The sequence below is a fragment of the Salvia splendens genome, chromosome 9, assembly GCF_004379255.2.
Source record: "Salvia splendens isolate huo1 chromosome 9, SspV2, whole genome shotgun sequence".
Classification (NCBI taxonomy): Eukaryota; Viridiplantae; Streptophyta; class Magnoliopsida; order Lamiales; family Lamiaceae; genus Salvia; species Salvia splendens.
Window position 1 is genome coordinate 32,738,839 of NC_056040.1, and position 19,515 is coordinate 32,758,353.

Below are 19,515 nucleotides of genomic sequence, written 5' to 3' on the forward strand. Positions count from 1 at the left end.
TAGGATTCTTTCAGCGACCATGATGTGCCAAAATTCGCACCTGCGAAATTCAATGTAGATCTTTCTTTTTTTTGTCCTCAACGTTTCTAAGGTGGCGCGTTGACGTTCCTCTTGTTCTTTCCTATTACTCGAGTAGATGAGTTCATCATCCGTAAAGATCAAAATAAACTTGTCTCGATAAGAGTGAAATATATGCTTTCTAAGATCCATGAGCATTGTTGGTGCATTCGTTCATTCAAATGGCGTCACCACAATTTCATATGATCACATCAATTTTGAAAGGACATCTTGGGTATGTATATGATCAATCTTTAGTTCGTGACAGTCGGTTCCCAAGTCCGTCATTGAAATATGCTAGCTTCCTTGAGCTGATCGTCATCCCTGATAAAGGATACTTATTCTTAAGTATCAACTTATTTGAATCTATGTGCATTACTAGCATCTCATCTTACTTCTTCATGAAAAGTACAAATGATCCTAAGGGCGATATGATAGCTCTGACGAAACCTAGATTCAAGAGTTACCTTACACCTTGAGTTTCTCTAACTCCTTTGGTGTCAAGCGGTATAGAGTCTTTGGTTGGCAGTGGAATCACAAATAAATCAGAGAAATAGATCTATTTAGCAGATTAGTTAGACAAATTCTATTCGCGCAATTATCACATGTATCATGCTTATAACTTGAATAAAAACATGCTTTTGATTAATTGAAACCTAAAACATGCTTTTCTACAAAGTGGAATAATACCTTCTTGATTCTCCAAAGAATCGTAGATGGCTATACTTCTCCACGTAAAGATCTTCAATACTAGACCACAAATCTTCTAACTGGTTCCTGAACTGCATTCCGAAATCAGTGTGGGTTGATCTTATCAGAATGCTAGGACTTAAATAAAGAAAACAGAAGTTCGTCACGGAGTAGGAAATAAAGAAGATTTCATCCCCTTCTATGTATAGGACTGGACAAAAATTTCAACTGAAAATTAGGAGTCTTTTGTCTCTCCTTTATTCTTCTTTTTATATTAAGTTCTTATTTTGGCCTAGTCTAGGATCTATGGAGGTTTGGATGTGACCTCACCCTATTAGCTTTACTAATTAAATTGAACACACAATTTAATACAAACTTATATTACAATATTATTATCAGCCACTACAGTAACAATATTGCACTGTCCATCCAAATCCGAAATTACAAATAATCCGAGTTTCCATTTTGTTTAAATATTTATTTGCAGCTCTTAAGATAGAAATGTTCATTAATTAATTATTGTCTACTATAGACGTAATTAATTGACCTCTTATTAATTCCAAAAGTGAACTTAGCAAGAAACACTTATTTATTATTCATAGAATAATTAAATTCCAACTAGCTAGGTTCTGAATAATAAAACCTTGTTTCGAGCTCCTCTTGAGGACATTATCAAACGAGACTCACCTCACGCGCGCTCCAATATAATAGCAATCCTAGCACCGCTAGATATTAATCATCATTACCCAAGATGTCAGGATTATTGGGTTGCGAAAAACCCGCGCCATTTGACAAGTCAAAGTAGTGCATAATCAGTACCGTATGCTCAATGCTAAAATATGTTGATTAAAAAATACTCCCTCCGTCCCGTGCTACTCGCACGTTTGCTTTTCGGCTCGTCACAAAGTCCTTACACTATTTATAATTTAAGTTAGAATTAATGCATTTAATTAATATGTTAGTTTAAGTTAAGAGCTCTTTTATTAAGTGATGTCTCATTACACCTAAAATACTTTTTTAATTACACAAAAAAATCAATCCCAAATTTACGGCCTAAAATGAAAAGTGCGAGTAGCATGGGACGGAGGGATTAGTTATTTATCAAGACCTCGTCTTTCAGTAGATAGCATAAAGACATGTGTTGCTGTTAGATCCGTTCAGTGCTATACCATACCAATGTCATCTTATTTTAGTAAGGCTTACAAATATGCGGATTGACATTGCAACCTTTCATGATAGGTAGTCAAGGCCTATCTAGGTTGTGAAATTTTGTTTTTTTCTTTGTTCAGAACTGACCATGTTACCTTCAAGTGGACGTCGCGCACAACCGGTCTACTGAAACAAAGACTTTGACTTGTTACGTTTCTTATAACATTTAAATATGTAAAAACAACCATTAAATGTAAAACATAACATCATTATGAAAAAAATAATCTATTTTATTTCTTGAAAAATAAAATAAGAGTTATTAAAGTATTCAATCACTCGAAAGGTGATTTCTAGTATACAAAACTCAAACATATCCAAGGTTGAGTTTGCAATGCTCACTAGTGTGGTTGGTCTTATTCTTGCCACAGTTTCTTTTGTCCATATTGAGTCTGATTTCCTTCTCACTTCCTCTTGTCCTTAGAGGAGTTGGGTTTGTCTTGTGGTGGAGCGGTGTTGCCACCGACATTGTTTTTTTTTTTTCCGGGAATAGTTGTTATGGTGCCCAAAGCTCGACTGAGGGACTCGCGGTAAGATAGTCCCACATGCAAAAAATTTTATTTCTGTTCTTTATTCTGCGGATCGAGGGCATATCTTGGCATGTCACAAAACATACGGTTGTAGTCTGTTACTGATATTCGTCCCCGATTCAGACTGTATGATTCCATTTCTTTCTTGTTGAGATAAGTTTTAGGAATGTACTTGTTGTACATTCCTGCCATGAAATATGCTCAAGTCATGTCCGCTAGTTGCTCGGGGTCGTTGTCATTCTACGTGGTATCCACTAGAAGTTTGTGAATCCAAATGACTGGAAAGATATGGAAATTAGACGTTCCTGGTCTATGCAATGTAGAAGGTCACAAATACGTTGTAGCGCATGTATCTAGGTCTAGGCTTCAGTCGGTTCTTCCATTCCATTGACTCTAGTGGACTTTACCCTAGAACTACTTTCTTCTCAACCGGGTATGGAAAATGGTACAAGTGGTGAAGATGGAGGCGATGTTAGGATTATTTCGTGCATTCCTCTCGTTCACCTTGCTTTGTTCGTTGTCATCTTCCACGTCCTTGCTCACGTCTTTTGGGTCGTCAAACTCTTTTGAGCGGCATTTTGTTTCATTTGAAACGCAATTGACATCGTGTTTAAACATTAACTTGAAATCGTAAGAATACTAAAGCTCTTTGGGTACTACCATACGATTATACTCCCCATGTCCCATTAAAATGAAACGTTTTCCTTTTTCTATTGTCCCAATAAAAATGAAACGTTTTCTAAAATGGAAACAACACTATCTCTACTTTTTCTTCTCTCTTACTTTACTCTATTCATTAACTCACAAGACAACACTGCATAAAATCCTGTGCCGGAAATCAAATGTTGCATATTTATTGGGACGGAGGGAGTATGATTTTAGCTTACCAAAAGAAAGAAGTGAAAAGAAATTATAATAGCTTATATATATAGGGAGATGATCAAAATAAAAATGCATTTAAATCCAGAAATGCAGCCCAAATCTTTGCCCTAGGATTAGATGATCTAATGGTCAATAATTAACCAAAAACACGGGAGGTCATAATTAAGCAATTTTAGGTCATATTATAATATTTGGGTTTAATGTCATGCTAAGATCATTTTAGGTCATGCTTTATTAGCATGACCTAAAAATTAACTAATTATGCCCTAAAAGTGCCCTACGTATGATATTGTTCTACGTTTCTATATTTAAATCTAGTTTTGCATAGATCAAAACCACACATATATATATATATATATATATATATATATATATATATATATATATATATATATATATATATATAGGGTCATGATCTATGGCAAACACCTCTTAACCATATAACTAGAGAACAAATTATAGCCACAAGATCAAAAAAATCAAGGGTTAGTATTAATTTTCGAATTTAAGGAGAAATTAGTTCTCTCAATCACAAATTTACTCCACAATAACAAGACGGGGGTATAATGGTCATTGCATAGCCAAAATTAGGTTACGTCAGCTTGTGAGAGTCAAGGTCGCCGACTGTTTCAACCATTAAAAAAATGGGGTATGACTATGAAAACGTGGACATTCCATGAGTGAGGTCGAAGCCGCCGCAGAGGGCGGCGGCGGTGAACATCCAGGATCTGTTCCCGCTCAAGCTGAGGAAGACGACTAGGGTTTTGGTGGTGAAACCGACAGTGGGGAAAGCTGATGAGGTGCCGGTGCTGGAGAATATAGTGACGGATAATCGGAAGCTAATTAAGCTCGACGTGTTTGTGAACGATGAAGATGATAAGCCGGAGGAGGTGGATAGGGCGGAGTATACTGGGGGTTTCACGCAGGATACAAACGGCGGATACAAGCTCTAGGAGGTAGTTTATACTTGTGATTGTGTGAGGGATTGGGTTTCGTGGAGGTTATAGAAAAATAACAATCAAATTGTAAACGCAGAGAATCAATTTTGCATTTACGCATTACTATTTCATAATTCATTCGATTACAACCATATTGGTATTCATTATAAGGTATACATAAATGCTAAATCCCCAATTAAATTTGTTGATTGCCAGGTTTCTGTTAAATCATTTATTACTACGCCACTAGTTTGATTCCTAACCTTCTCCGCTCGCAATTCTCTCGTCAGATCCGCCCAGATTTAAAAACAAGATCAATCGAACCCCACACATACACTAAATTCATTTAAAATCATGCTAATAGTGATTTGTTTTGTTAACAAGAGTGAAGTAAAATCATGCTAATAGTGATGTGTTTTGTAAACAAGAGTGAAGTAAAATCATGCTAAGAGTGATGTGTTTTGTTAACAAGAGTGAAGTAAAATCAGAATAAGAGTGATGTGTTTTGTTAACAAGAGTGAAGTAAAATCACAATAAGAGTGATGTGTTTTGTTAACAAGAGTGAAGTAAAATCAGAATAAGAGTGATGCGTTTTGTTAACAAGAGTGAAGTAAAATCAGAATAAGAGTGATGTGTTTTGTTAACAAGAGTGAAGTAAAATCACAATAAGAGTGATGTGTTTTGTAATCAAGAGTGAAGTAAAATCACAATAAGAGTGATGTGTTTCTTTTTCAATTAAAAAACAATTGCACCTCCACAACTGACGAGGCTGTAGTTTCTTTTTCTCTCAACAAATACAAGATACAACTCAAGCACTTGCAACGGCTGCCTCTTCTTTATCATCTTCGTCTTCTTTATCATCTTTCCCTCGCTCTTCCTTAGCAAGGCAATGACATCGCCACGGCGTAACCTCCTGAGTTTCTGTTGGCGGTCGCCCCTCCGAACATCCTCTCCTTCCCTGGCGGAGCATCTCGAGCTTGATCCAGCCTCCGACTCATAAGTTTTGCAGCGAGTTTGCTGCGGCGAACGCGATTATTGACGCGCTCTGCGGCCACCTGACGCAGCTGGAGGACGGGGCGGCGTACGAATCGGCTTTCGCCGCGATTCACCACCGGAGGTTGAATTGGATTCCGATTCTTCAGATGCAAACGTACTTTTCCATCGCAGACGTGACGGCGGAGCTGAAGAAGGTGGTGGAGAAGAAGATATCGGAGAATGACACGGAGGTGAACAAGGGTGATTGTGCGGCGGCGATCGACGGGGAAGAGAAACATAAAGATAATAATCACCATAATTTCCAACTAGATTTGGAAATTGAAACTGCATAATTTCATATTTAAATCTCATAATATAATTTCCAAAAATACCCTTGGCCTATTTTGTATTATTGAAATAAATAATATTTGTTCCATTAAAATGTGTGGCTGAGATTTGTTCTCTAGTTATACACTTAAGATTAGTTATATCTTGATCACTACCCTATATATATATATATATATATATATATATATATATGAATGTATTTAGATTCATAAGTTAAATAGTGTTCAAAATCAAAACACTTGTAGTCCATTGGATTTTGTGATCTAAGGGTTAGATTAATGCCACGTGTCATCTAATAATGTAGATTATTAGTCTAATAAGGTAATTGTAACGCCTGCCTTTTTCCTTCCATTTTGGGGTATATATATTTTTTTTCAATATCTCCACTCCCTAAATTCTCTCCAACAAACCAAATCTCCACATAATTATTATATATCTCAACTACTCCATATCAGTTTCAAATCTACAATTTATATGGGAATATATATATATACCCAAATCGCACCACATATTTCACGTTCCACACATCCAAAGAAACCGAGAGGGAGTAGAGAGAGAGAGAGAATTACGGTGATAGTATCCGCGCGAGGGCGATTGAGACGCAGTGCTATGTGATTGCGGCGGCGCAGGCGGGAAACCACAACGATGAGAGAGAGAGACTCTGATTTCGTCCACCCAATTCTATACTGCAATTGCAAAATCTTTCTCCCTTCCAAAAAGGTATACTACCTCCCAATTCCAATTCCTATTGTGTACTTCATACTGGAGCATACCATACAGTTAGAACTCACACTCTGCTAGAACACATCATATAGGAATCGAACCAAATTGAAAGAAACCAACACTGAAACCAACATCAATCGAACTTTAATTCACGAAATCAAATTAAGAACTTAACTTGCGGAGTTGATCGCGGCGAATAGGAGCCGGCAGCGGCGGCACTGCGGGGAGATGCCGACGGCGGTTGGTGAAAGGAGCTGAGACTGCTGGAGCTCGGCGGTGACGGAGAGGCAGCAGCGCCGCAGCGGTAGCAGCAGCAGCGGCTGGATGACGACGGAGGGCTGCGTTGACTAGGCAGGCGTGGCGGCGGCCCGGCAAAACAGCAGCGCCTGTCCACCGGCGACGGCCGGATCTGCAGCAGCGGTGACCCCACTGGAGCCGACGGGATTTTTGTAGAGAGTGGAGTGAGGGGGAAGAAAGAGAGAGGAGAGAGGGAGAAACGAAATGGGAAGAGAGAGGCACCGCCAGAGGCAGAGGCGGACGGCTGCGACGGCACTGCGGCGTCGACGAGAGGGAAGAAAGAGAGAGAATGGCTAGTTTTTCTAATTTGGGGGATTTTCTAATTTGGGAAAAAAGGAGATAGACGATGGTGGAGAGGGGAGTATGTAGACCTATTTTTTCTTTAATTGTTGGGGTTGGGCTATACTTGGGCCATTCTAATTGAATAATCTTTGGGCAGATAGTAAGTTTAACTGTGGGGAATCATTTAATTAAATACCCAGACTAATTCGAAGGGCGAATAATATTATCCCAGGTACGAAATAAATTTATTTAAGGGAAATTGTTGCAATAATTTAACTATGCGTTTAAATAATTTTGCGAATATGTTTCGATATCATGATGGAAAATACGACGAGCCAAAAGATGAACTTTGGGCGACCGCCGAATAATCGAAAACCAAGAAACGAGATAAATAATTTTAATTAGGGTGCATACATCTTATTTATTTACCTGATTCGTTGTGTTGATTTATGTGTTATTTAAATGCTAAAGGTGATTCCTTGCAAGCGAGACGTGATATCAAGGGAAAGGAAATAATTTCAAATTAAGAACTTGAGGTGGGCTTTCAAACTAAAGCTTTATTGTGGGCTTTAAAACTAAAGTTTTATTGTGTGCTTTCTATCCTACATTATTGTGTAGGCTTACTTTTAAATTTATGCAATATTTTTCAAGTATGAGTTATGTGCTTAAATTCCAAATATGTTGTGTCATGCCATATTTTATTGTTGAGGATGTGCCTATCTGATCGCCTAGTGGGGAGTGAGTCCCTACTATAAGTTATGAGTTTAATCGAATTCGGGTTTGTCTAGAGAGTGAGTCCCTATTCAAGCTAGTGTACACAGAGGGGATCGTGCGCTATCTTTCGAGTTGGCCGGTCCAGTGATCGAGAATGTGGCCACGTTCTCGTTTCACATATGAGGTTCAGATATGGTACGATGAGAGAGAAAAATGGGCTGCACGGCCATACTTTTGAGAGAGAAAATTGTTTTGGTGACTTGGTCTTTTGTAAAACCCCGAGTTCACTTTTAAAAGCTGACACAATATTTTATGAAAATTATTTTGGCATGTGTTCAGTGGGTACATCAAGTACTCAGCCCTGCATTTCTTTTTTAAAAATGTGCAGGTTGAGCGTGACCGGTGCGATGGGTGTTGAGCAAGACCGTTGAAGAAATTTAAGTGTTTAGAATGTGTCATGTCTTCACACGTGGCATATTCCTTCTCTCAAATGCTTCCGTTGAGTAGTTGTCCTTCTTTTGAGTTCTTGTATCGCTGAGATAATATTCATTTTTGAGTTGTTAATTGTTGAGATACTTTGATTTTATTCGAGCTATTTCCATTTGTTTCGAGCTATGGTCGAGTTGTGTTGTTTTTCCCTTTCTTCCCCGCTTCTTTAACCCTCCCCTAGTCGCGATCAACCGTGTTTTCTATCCTTAGAAAATGCGGGCGTGACGGCAACTTAGCTAATAATGTACTATTTTAGTAAAATAATGTATCATTTTAGTCTAATAATGTAGCTAGGCTAATAATATACCATCTTAGGCTAATAATGTAGCTTATCACAACCATCCAATCCAAGGATCCAACCATCCAATCCAAGGATCCAAGGGCTAAGATTTGCTTTGATTTTTAACTGAATTTCACTTATTGACCAAGGGAATGTTATATTGCTAACTCAATACTTAATTGTTAACTACATTTAAATTATAGTCATTAGATATTCAAATAAAAGTCCAAGATCATCAGCCGCAGAATGTCAATACGATCAACAAAAAACGTCAATAAGAGTATTAAGGTCAATTTACAACAAATTAGTTATAACTAACTTTTGAAAAATATCCCATAACTTTAAAACGCATATAACTTTCTCGATTTAAATTATTTTTTCGCACAACATATATCAAATTAAAGATAATTTCATAAGGATTTTAACGAGATCTCATTTGCATATGTTTCGATGTCAAAATTTGAAAAAAAATTCAAAAGTTTTCAATTTTTTCGTACAACAACAAATATCAACATAGCATATAAAATATGTCTATATAATACATTTAGAATGTCATTCTTAAAGCAATGTGTTGAGATTCTCAAAGCATTGTGTTTATATTTTCAAAACACTATATTGACATTTTTATCCATAACCCTAATTTTGTAGTTTTTTTTATCTTTTTCGATTTAATTAATAAAAATAAAAATTACACTTGGCAAATTTTAGACCACTAGATTTCTAAAATCATATGGTCTTAAATTATTTGTAGTTAGCAACTAGAGAGTGAGTTAGCAATGAATCACAAGCCTCTCTATATATATATATATATATATATAGAGGTGTGATCAAATACAAACTCTCTATAATACAAACTATACAAACTGATGTCAACGGAGTGTACAAATTATGTCAACGGGGGCTGATGTCAACGGAGTGTACAAATTCTGTCAAACGAGGGCTGATGTCAACGGAGTGTACAAATTCTGTCAAGGGGGGGCTGATGTCAACATATTTGTAGGAAATGTTGACATTAGAAAAATCTCTTATATTAACTGTTGATTATATTAAGTGTGTAGGATTAAAGTTTGTATAGTTTGTATTATAGAGGGTTTGTAGTTTATCACACCCCTATATATATATATATATAGAGAGAGAGAGAGAGATGTGTGATCAAATACTAACTAATTTACAGTAATAACTAATAACTAGTATCAATTTTGTATGTTAAAAATATCACAAAGACATAAATTTATCAATCTTCTTATGTTGATAAACTTATGTCTTTGTGTTGATATTTAAATTTACATGTTGTATTGATATAATTATGTTTTTGTGTTGATAATTTACATACAATGAATTGAAAGTTATTAGTTATTACTGTAAATTAATTAGCACAATAACGCAACCCTATATATATATATAGAGTAGTGATCTAGGGCAAGAGAACCTTAAACCTATAACTAGAGAACAAATCACAACCACAAGATCAAGAAAATCAATGGCTATTATTAATACATGTAATTTTCGAATTTAACGAGAAATTAGTTCCCTCAATCACAAATTTACACCATAATAACAAGGCGGGGGTATAATGGTCATTGCATAGCCAAAAATAGGTTACGTCGGTAAATTGAATTCATCTCCTCTTCTTCTCCATCTTCATCACCGCCTTGTAACCGCCATCGTCGCAACGGCGGTAGGAGATTTAACCTCGTCACGCGATTCAACCTTCTCTTCTCTCTTCTGCAAAATTCGCGCGTTTCAACCTTCTCGTTGCCGTCGTCGTCACGTTCTGCAGGAATCGGACGCTGAATAAGAGTGATGTGTTTTGTAAACAAGAGTGAAGTAAAATCAGAATAAGAGTTATGTGTTTTGTAAACAAGAGTGAAATAAAATCAGAATAAGAGTGATGTGTTTTGTAAATAAGAGTGAAGTAAAATCAGAATAAGAGTAATGTGTTTTGTAGACAAGAGTGAAGTAAAATCACAATAAGAGTGATGTGTTTTGTATACAAGAGTGAAGTAAAATCACAATAAGAGTGATGTGTTTTGTAAACAAGAGTAAAGTAAAATCAGAATAAGAGTGATGTGTTTTGTAAACAAGAGTGCAGTAAAATCAGAATAAGAGTGATGTGTTTTGTAAACAAGAGTGAAGTAAAATCACAATAAGAGTGATGTCTTTTGTAAACAAGAGTGAAGTAAAATCACAATAAGAGTGATGTGTTTTGTAAACAAGAGTGAAGTAAAATCACAATAAGAGTGATGTGTTTTGTAAACAAGAGTGCAGTAAAATCAGAATAAGAGTGATGTGTTTTGTAAACAAGAGTGAAGTAAAATCACAATAAGAGTGATGTGTTTTTGATTCATCTATCTAGTGTTAAGATCCTCCTCCGGGTCTTCTTCCTCTTCCGGGTCCTCTTCCTCTTCTACGTGATACTCGTCAACCATGCGGAGGGCTTCTTCGATATCCATGCTATCTTCCACATAATCATCCTCAAAACCCGGAACCATGCTTTCTTGTGGTACGACTTCTCTTTCTGCCGTGGGTTTAACCTCGATCACGTCTTTGTCTTCCCATACCGTTTCATCTTTTCCTTCTTGTGTCGACGGTGGTCGCTCGAAACGTGAGTCAATCAAAGCACACGTTAAGGCCTTTAGAAAACCTTTCATGTCGCCAGCCATCATCTGGTTTCTTGGTTCGTACCACGTGAACCGACTGGCTGTTGTTTCCATCCAAGGCTCCCAATTGTCGGGCATCAACTCAATTAGTCTCCTTATGCCACCATAGGCCGTTACATGGTACCCGCAGACATCTCGCCATAGGGTCTCAAAACGGGCAACAACCTCTCTCAAGGCTTTGCCTTCCTCTCTCTCATAGTGGTCGTAATCGTATATCGCTTGTCGCATTCTGGCACTATACTGACTGCTCTTGAGCGCGGTTCGTTTCGTTCGCACCATCTATGTGAAGACAAAAGTTTCTTTTAAAACACCAAAAGTACTATTGTTTGTTCGAAAAAGTTCTTAAGTTTGTCGTGTAGTTTGAAAATTTGTCGTTGTCTTAACGTTTCATATCTTTGCATGCTATCGTGGTAGTATTTTCGCGCATTATACACATTTAGCAACATCACTAAGTTCATGCTCACATAATCATTCCATTACAACTCATACTTATGCATATCATTCATTCACATGCGTAACTTGTCAACGTCATATCATATCATCATACATTTTCATGCATCAATCTTCCATACTTTCAACAATTTAAACATACCTCACTTTCATCGGTTGAGCGTGATGTTTTGGATGTTGAGCCTTCGTGACACTTCTAGTCAAATAAGGGTTCACTAACTTAGACTTAATGTGAAAGAAGACTCTCGGACCAGAGCGAAAGAACAAAGCTCTGATACCACTCTGTCACGAACGCCCATACAAGGGTACCACAACACGGCGATCGTGACCGACATGCATGAATAACAATTTAAAAAGAACATGTTGATTAACTTAAAGGAAGAAAACAACTTAGTTTAAAGAGTTTAAAGTTAAATTTTTTTTTTTGAAAAGACATAAGGTAAAATACTTTTAAAAAGGACAACGGGAAAAATTAGACTTAAGAAATACATCAACTAACTAAAGTTGAACAAATACTTAACTTAAATCTCGAAGAATAAAATTTTAAAACGACAACGTAAACACTAGTTTAAAACTCATCACCACCATACATGTTCACACACAAAACATAAAGGAAAGATTAAGTCTTGAGTCATAGTTCAAGTTATAGCAGCGGAAAATACGGTTCAAGGAGAGTCAAGGACGACGCCTATGTATGACGACACAACGCATCCTAAGTACTTAAGCCAGCTCAACATCCACCGCAACATCCCGCTCAACCTGCACATAAGAAAAATAATATGCAGGGCTGAGTACTTGTTGTACTCAATGGGCTCATGCCGAAAATATTTTAATAATAGTTATGTCATCCATACCAGTGATCTCGAGTTTTATGTAGTAAGAAAATATCACGAGAAACACAAAAATATTCAAGTCTGGCCAGACAATTAATCTCCCCACTTTTCACATCAATCCATCAATCACATCACAGTGCGACGATAGTGTGGCCACACTATTCGCCCACGAGACCGGCCGACTTGCAAGGACGGCTCGCGATCCCACCAGTGTACACAACCCGATAGGGTTTACGGCCCTACTCGGACCCGAATTCGTTTCACAACACAGCCATATAGCCTAACGGAGTAAACTCATACGAACTAGGCATCAGGCACACAATCTCATAACAAAAACAACATGGCATGACATAACAGTTAAACCACCCTTATATCTCCACATAATATTTTTCGGAAAAGTAAAGAGGTTTGAAAAGAAAGCCCACCTCGTTCGCTTAGCAATTCACAACCCAACTTAGCAACTCTCGATCCTCGAGTTCACGAATACACAACACCCTTGTCAACGACAACATAAGTCAGCCTCACACTTCAACATATTACTATGCATGTCCTATCGTCTCTCTCTCATCGTCTTTCTCAATCCCCCAACCCAACATACGTCAAAAAGGTGTAAAGACACACGTATCGCATTACAACTTATCACAAGTGCTTACACCATTTAGACACGTTCCATGGACATACATGCATCATACAATACTTTTAAACTTGAAAATAAGAGTTATTTTAACAAGGCAGAAAACTGGCAGAACTGCGCGACCGTTTTGTAAAAATTACTATAAATTCACCCGACCTCAAAAGAAGCTAAATTTTGGTCACAATACAGAAGACACATTCAAGTTCATACATGAAAATTTTCACACCGAAATCACGTCATTTAGTCAGTCATATCACATATTAAACTCTCTGGTCGTAACATACAATTTCCGACAGTATTGCGCAGTTCATTTGAAAAATTCACCATAAATTCATCCGATGCCCAAAAAGGCTGAAGATTTAACACGACTCAGAAGACACTTCAAATATTCATATAGTTCAAGAATCACATCAATCGGAGGTCATTTGGTCAGTCAAACAGAAAACGAAACATTCATGGCGAGAACTCACGTTTCTGGCAGATTTGCGCAGTCAACTTCAAAAATTTATTAAAAATTCATTTTTCGATAAAACAGGCTGAAATTCAAACGAGACATAGAAAACACCTTGAAGTTTACTCTGCAAAATTTCATAGCAAAATTCGTTCGTTTGATGGGTCAAACACAGATCATAAGTCACTGGTCGTGCATCACAGATTTATGGTTCAAGTTCGAAAATAGGGTTTTTAAACTTCCACAACACAACCACCGATTTTTCATGCTCGAAAACACATAATCATGCTTACACATTCCTCATACACATATTTGCATACAAACTCATATTATTCACCCAATAAATCGATTCAACTCACATGATTTCAAACAACAACGCCAAAAACAACAAGTTCTTACGAAGCACACTTTCCCTCCCGTTAAAACTTGCGATATATCGAACCTACACCCTCTACATGCATGTAGGACTCAAGAACATGGTCAAAACGGATAGGATGATAAGAAGTGAGCAATATACCTTCTTTGACACAAAACGAATCGGTAGAAACGATGGATGAAGCGATTCGTCGGACACTCTCGAAAATAACTTCAACGGATTGCAAGAACACGAGTTGGATGGAAGATTTTTGGAGATGGGAGAGTGGGAGAAGAATGAAGCGTGTGAGAGAGGGAGAAGAGAGGGGGCGAAAATTGTAGGGAGAGTGGGGGCTAGGGTTTGTTTAATTGCTATTTATTTGCTAGGTTTAATACATGGGTAAATTAAATAAATAAATTGTGGGGAATTAAAATATAGGCTAACAAATAAAAATCCCACAATTAAAAGAATAAAATAGGCTTGTGGGAGGTGAGGAAATTTCGAAAATTCCATGTGCACAACAAGGAATTTATTTGGTATCTTTTTGGAGAATATATTCATAACTTAAGAAATAAATATAATGAATATAAGGGAACAAATAAATTAAATCTCCAAGTAGGAAATAATAGGGGTGGGGGCCGAAAATTCTTGGGTCATTGCACAAGGATATTATTTAAATCCCCAATTAAATAGAATGAGATTTAAATTTGGTAATTTCTTTATGGAAAAGGATCCCATAAAATAGGTAACAATTATTTAAATTCCCACAAGGAAAAATATAAGCATAGGGGCGTGTGATGTGGAGGAGAATAGAAGGAAAATATTCACACCCCCAATTAATTAGTGTAATTTAAGGTCCATTGGTTTAGATTTAATTTGGAATAATGTCCCAAAAACAAGTAATTAAATCCACAAAAAGAAGTACTATTTCAATAATTAGGGAGGGCCGAATTTTTCAATGAATTGACTTGAGAAAGAATAAATGCATGATCCTATTAATTATTTCCCCTCATTGGAAAAAAAATAAAAACTCAAGCTCATCATTCACATTAACCACGACAATTTATTTCACGCAACTCACTTAATCACATAGAAACAAAAGTCTCATAAATTCCAATAACGTATTAAAAGAGTCACAAAAGTTTGGGATGTTACAGATGTGTTTTGTAAACAAGAGTGAAGTAAAATCAGAATAAGAGTGATGTGTTTTGTAAACAAGAGTGCAGTAAAATCACAATAAGAGTGATGTGTTTTGTAAACAAGAGTGAAGTAAAATCACAATAAGAGTGATGTGTTTTGTAAACAAGAGTGAGATAAAATCGCAATAAGAGTGATGTGTTTTGTAAACAAGAGTGCAGTAAAATCACAATAAGAGTGATGTGTTTTGTAAACAAGAATGAAGTAAAATCACAATAAGAGTGATATGTTTTGTAAACAAGAGTGAAGTAAAATCACAATAAGAGTGATGTGTTTTGTAAACAAGAGTGCAGTAAAATCACAATAAGAGTGATGTGTTTTGTAAACAAGAGTGAAGTAAAATCACAATAAGAGTGATGTGTTTTGTAAACAAGAGTGATATAAAATCACAATAAGAGTGATATGTTTTGTAAACAAGAGTGCAGTAAAATCACAATAAGAGTGATGTGTTTTTTAACAAGAATGAAGTAAAATCAGAATACGAGTGATCTGTTTTGTAAACAAGAGTGCAGTAAAATCACAATTAGAGTGATGTGTTTTGTAAACAAGAGTGAAGTAAAATCAGAATAAGAGTGATGTGTTTTGTAAATAAGAGTGAAGTAAAATCACAATAAGAGTGATGTGTTTTGTAAACAAGAGTGATGTAAAATCAGAATAAAAGTGATGTGTTTTGTAAACAAGAGTACAATAAAATCAGAATAAGAGTGATGTGTTTTGTAGACAAGAGTGAAGTAAAATCAGAATAAGAGTGATGTGTTTTATAAACAAGAGTGAAGTAAAATCAGAATAAGAGTGATGTGTTTTGTAAACAAGAGAGAAGTAAAAACACATCAAGAGTGATGTGTTTTGTAAACAAGAGTACAGTAAAATCAGAATAAGAGTGATGTGTTTTGTAGACAAGAGTGAAGTAAAATCAGAATACGAGTGATGTGTTTTGTAAACAAGAGTGAAGTAAAATCATAATAAGAGTGATGTGTTTTGTAAACAAGAGTGAAGTAAAATCAGATTAAGAGTGATGTGTTTTGTAAACAAGAGTGAAGTAAAATCAGAATAAGATTGAAGTGTTTTGTAAACAAGAGTGAAGTAAAATCAGAATAAGAGTGATGTGTTTTGTAAACAAGAGTGAAGTAAAATCATAATAAGAGTGATGTGTTTTGTAGACAAGAGTGAAGTAAAATCAGAATAAGAGTGATGTGTTTTGTAGACCAGAGTGAAGTAAAATCATAATAAGAGTGATGTGTTTTGTAAACAAGAGTGAAGAAAAATCATAATAAGAGTAAAGAGATGTGTTTTATGAACAAGAGTACAGTAAAATCAGAATAATAGTGATGTGTTTTGTAGACAAGAGTGAAGTAAAATCACAATAAGAATGATGTGTTTTGTAAACAAAAGTGCAGTAAAATCAGAATTAGAATGATGTGTTTTGTAGACAAGAGTGAAGTAAAATCACAATAAGAGTGATGTGTTTTGTAAACAAGAGTGCAGTAAAATCACAATAAGAGTGATGTGTTTTGTAAACAAGAGTGAAGTAAAATCACAATAAGAGTGATGTGTTTTGTAAACAAGAGTGAGATAAAATCACAATAAGAGTGATATGTTTTGTAAACAAGAGTGCAGTAAAATCACAATAAGAGTGATGTGTTTTGTAAACAAGAATGAAGTAAAATCAGAATAAGAGTGATCTGTTTTGTAAACAAGAGTGCAGTAAAATCACAATAAGAGTGATGTGTTTTGTAAACAAGAGTGAAGTAAAATCAGAATAAAAATGATGTGTTTTGTAAATAAGAGTGAAGTAAAATCACAATAAGAGTGATGTGTTTTGTAAATAAGAGTGAAGTAAAATCAGAATAAGAGTGATGTGTTTTGTAAACAAGAGTACAGTAAAATCAGAATAAGAGTGATGTGTTTTGTAGACAAGAGTGAAGTAAAATCCGAATAAGAGTGATGTGTTTTATAAACAAGAGTGAAGTAAAATCAGAATAAGAGTGATGTGTTTTGTAAACAAGAGTGAAGTGAAATCAGAATAAGAGTGATGTGTTTTGTAAACAAGAGAGAAGTAAAAACACATCAAGAGTGATGTGTTTTGTAAACAAGAGTACAGTAAAATCAGAATAAGTGTGATGTGTTTTGTAGACAAGAGTGAAGTAAAATCAGAATAAGAGTGATGTGTTTTGTAAACAAGAGTGAAGTAAAATCAGAATAAGAGTGATGTGTTTTGTAAACAAGAGTGAAGTAAAATCAGAATAAGAGTGATGTGTTTTGTAAACAAGAGTGAAGTAAAATCAGAATAAGATTGAAGTGTTTTGTAAACAAGAGTGAAGTAAAATCAGAATAAGAGTGATGTGTTTTGTAAACAAGAGTGAAGTAAAATCAGAATAAGAGTGATGTGTTTTGTAGACAAGAGTGAAGTAAAATCAGAATAAGAGTGATGTGTTTTGTAGACCAGAGTGAAGTAAAATCAGAATAAGAGTGATGACTTTTGTAATCAAGAGTGAAGTAAAATCATAATAAGAGTGATGTGTTTTGTAAACAAGAGTGAAGAAAAATCATAATAAGAGTAGAGTGATGTGTTTTATGAACAAGAGTAGAGTAAAATCAGAATAAGAGTGATGTGTTTTGTAGACAAGAGTGAAGTAAAATCATAATAAGAGTGATGTGTTTTGTAAACAAGAGTGCAGTAAAATCAGAATAAGAATGATGTGTTTTGTAGACAAGAATGAAGTAAAATCACAATAAGAATGATGTGTTTTGTAAACAAGAGAGAAGTAAAAACACATCAAGAGTGATGTGTTTTGTAAACAAGAGTACAGTAAAATCAGAATAAGAGTGATGTGTTTTGTAGACAAGAGTGAAGTAAAATCAGAATAAGAGTGATATGTTTTGTAAACAAGAGGAAAGTAAAATCACAATAAGAGTGATGTGTTTTGTAAACAAGAGTGAAGTAAAATCAAAATAAGAGTGATGTGTTTTGTAAACAAGAGAGAAGTAAAAACACATCAAGAGTGATGTGTTTTGTAAACAAGAGTACAGTAAAATCAGAATAAGAGTGATGTGTTTTGTAGACAAGAGTGCAGTAAAATCAGAATAAGAATGATGTGTTTTGTAGACCAGAGTGAAGTAAAATCACAATAAGAGTGATGTGTTTTGTAAACAAGAGAGAAGTAAAAACAAATCAAGAGTGATGTGTTTTGTAAACAAGAGTACAGTAAAATCAGAATAAGAGTGATGTGTTTTGTAGACAAGAGTGAAGTAAAATCAGAATAAGAGTGATGTGTTTTGTAAACAAGAGTGAAGTAAAATCAGAATAAGAGTGATGTGGTTTGTAAACAAGAGTGAAGTAAAATCAGAATAAGAGTGATGTGTTTTGTAAACAAGAGTGAAGTAAAATCAGAATAAGAGTGATGTGTTTTGTAAACAAGAGTGAAGTAAAATCAGAATAAGAGTGATGTGTTTTATAAACAAGAGTGAAGTAAAATCACAATAAAAGTGATGTGTTTTGTAAACAAGAGTGAAGTAAAATCACAATAAGAGTGATGTGTTTTGTAAACAAGAGTGAAGTAAAATCACAATAAGAGTGATGTGTTTTGTAAACAAGAGTGAAGTAAAATCACAATAAGAGTGATGTGTTTTGTAAACAAGAGTGAAGTAAAATCACAATAAGAGTGATGTGTTTTGTAAACAAGAGTGAAGTAAAATCACAATAAGAGTGATATGTTTTGTAAACAAGAGTGAAGTAAAATCACAATAAGAGTGATGTGTTTTGTAAACAAGAGTGAAGTAAAATCGCAATAAGAGTGATGTGTTTTGTAAACAAGAGAGAAGTAAAAACACATCAAGAGTGATGTGTTTTGTAAACAAGAGTACAGTAAAATCAGAATAAGAGTGATGTGTTTTGTAAACAAGAGTGAAGTAAAATCAGAATAAGAGTGATGTGTTTTGTAAACAAGAGTGAAGTAAATTCAGAATAAGAGTGATGTGTTTTGTAAACAAGAGTGAAGTAAAATCAGAATAAGATTGAAGTGTTTTGTAAACAAGAGTGAAGTAAAATCAGAATAAGAGTGATGTGTTTTGTAAACAAGAGTGAAGTAAAATCAGAATAAGAGTGATGTGTTTTGTAAACAAGAGTGAAGTAAAATCAGAATAAGAGTGATGTGTTTTGTAAACAAGAGTGAAGTAAAATCAGAATAAGAGTGATGTGTTTTGTAAACTAGAGTGAAGTAAAATCACAATAACAGTAAACAAGAGTGAAGTAAAATCACAATAAGAGTGATGTGTTTTGTAAACTAGAGTGAAGTAAAATCACAATAAGAGTGATGTGTTTTGTAGACAAGAGTGAAGTAAAATCACAATAAGAGTGATGTGTTTTGTAAACAAGAGTGCAGTAAAATCACAATAAGAGTGATGTGTTTTGTAAACAAGAGTGAAGTAAAATCACAATAAGAGTGATGTGTTTTGTAAACAAGAGTGAGATAAAATCACAATAAGAGTGATATGTTTTGTAAACAAGAGTGCAGTAAAATCACA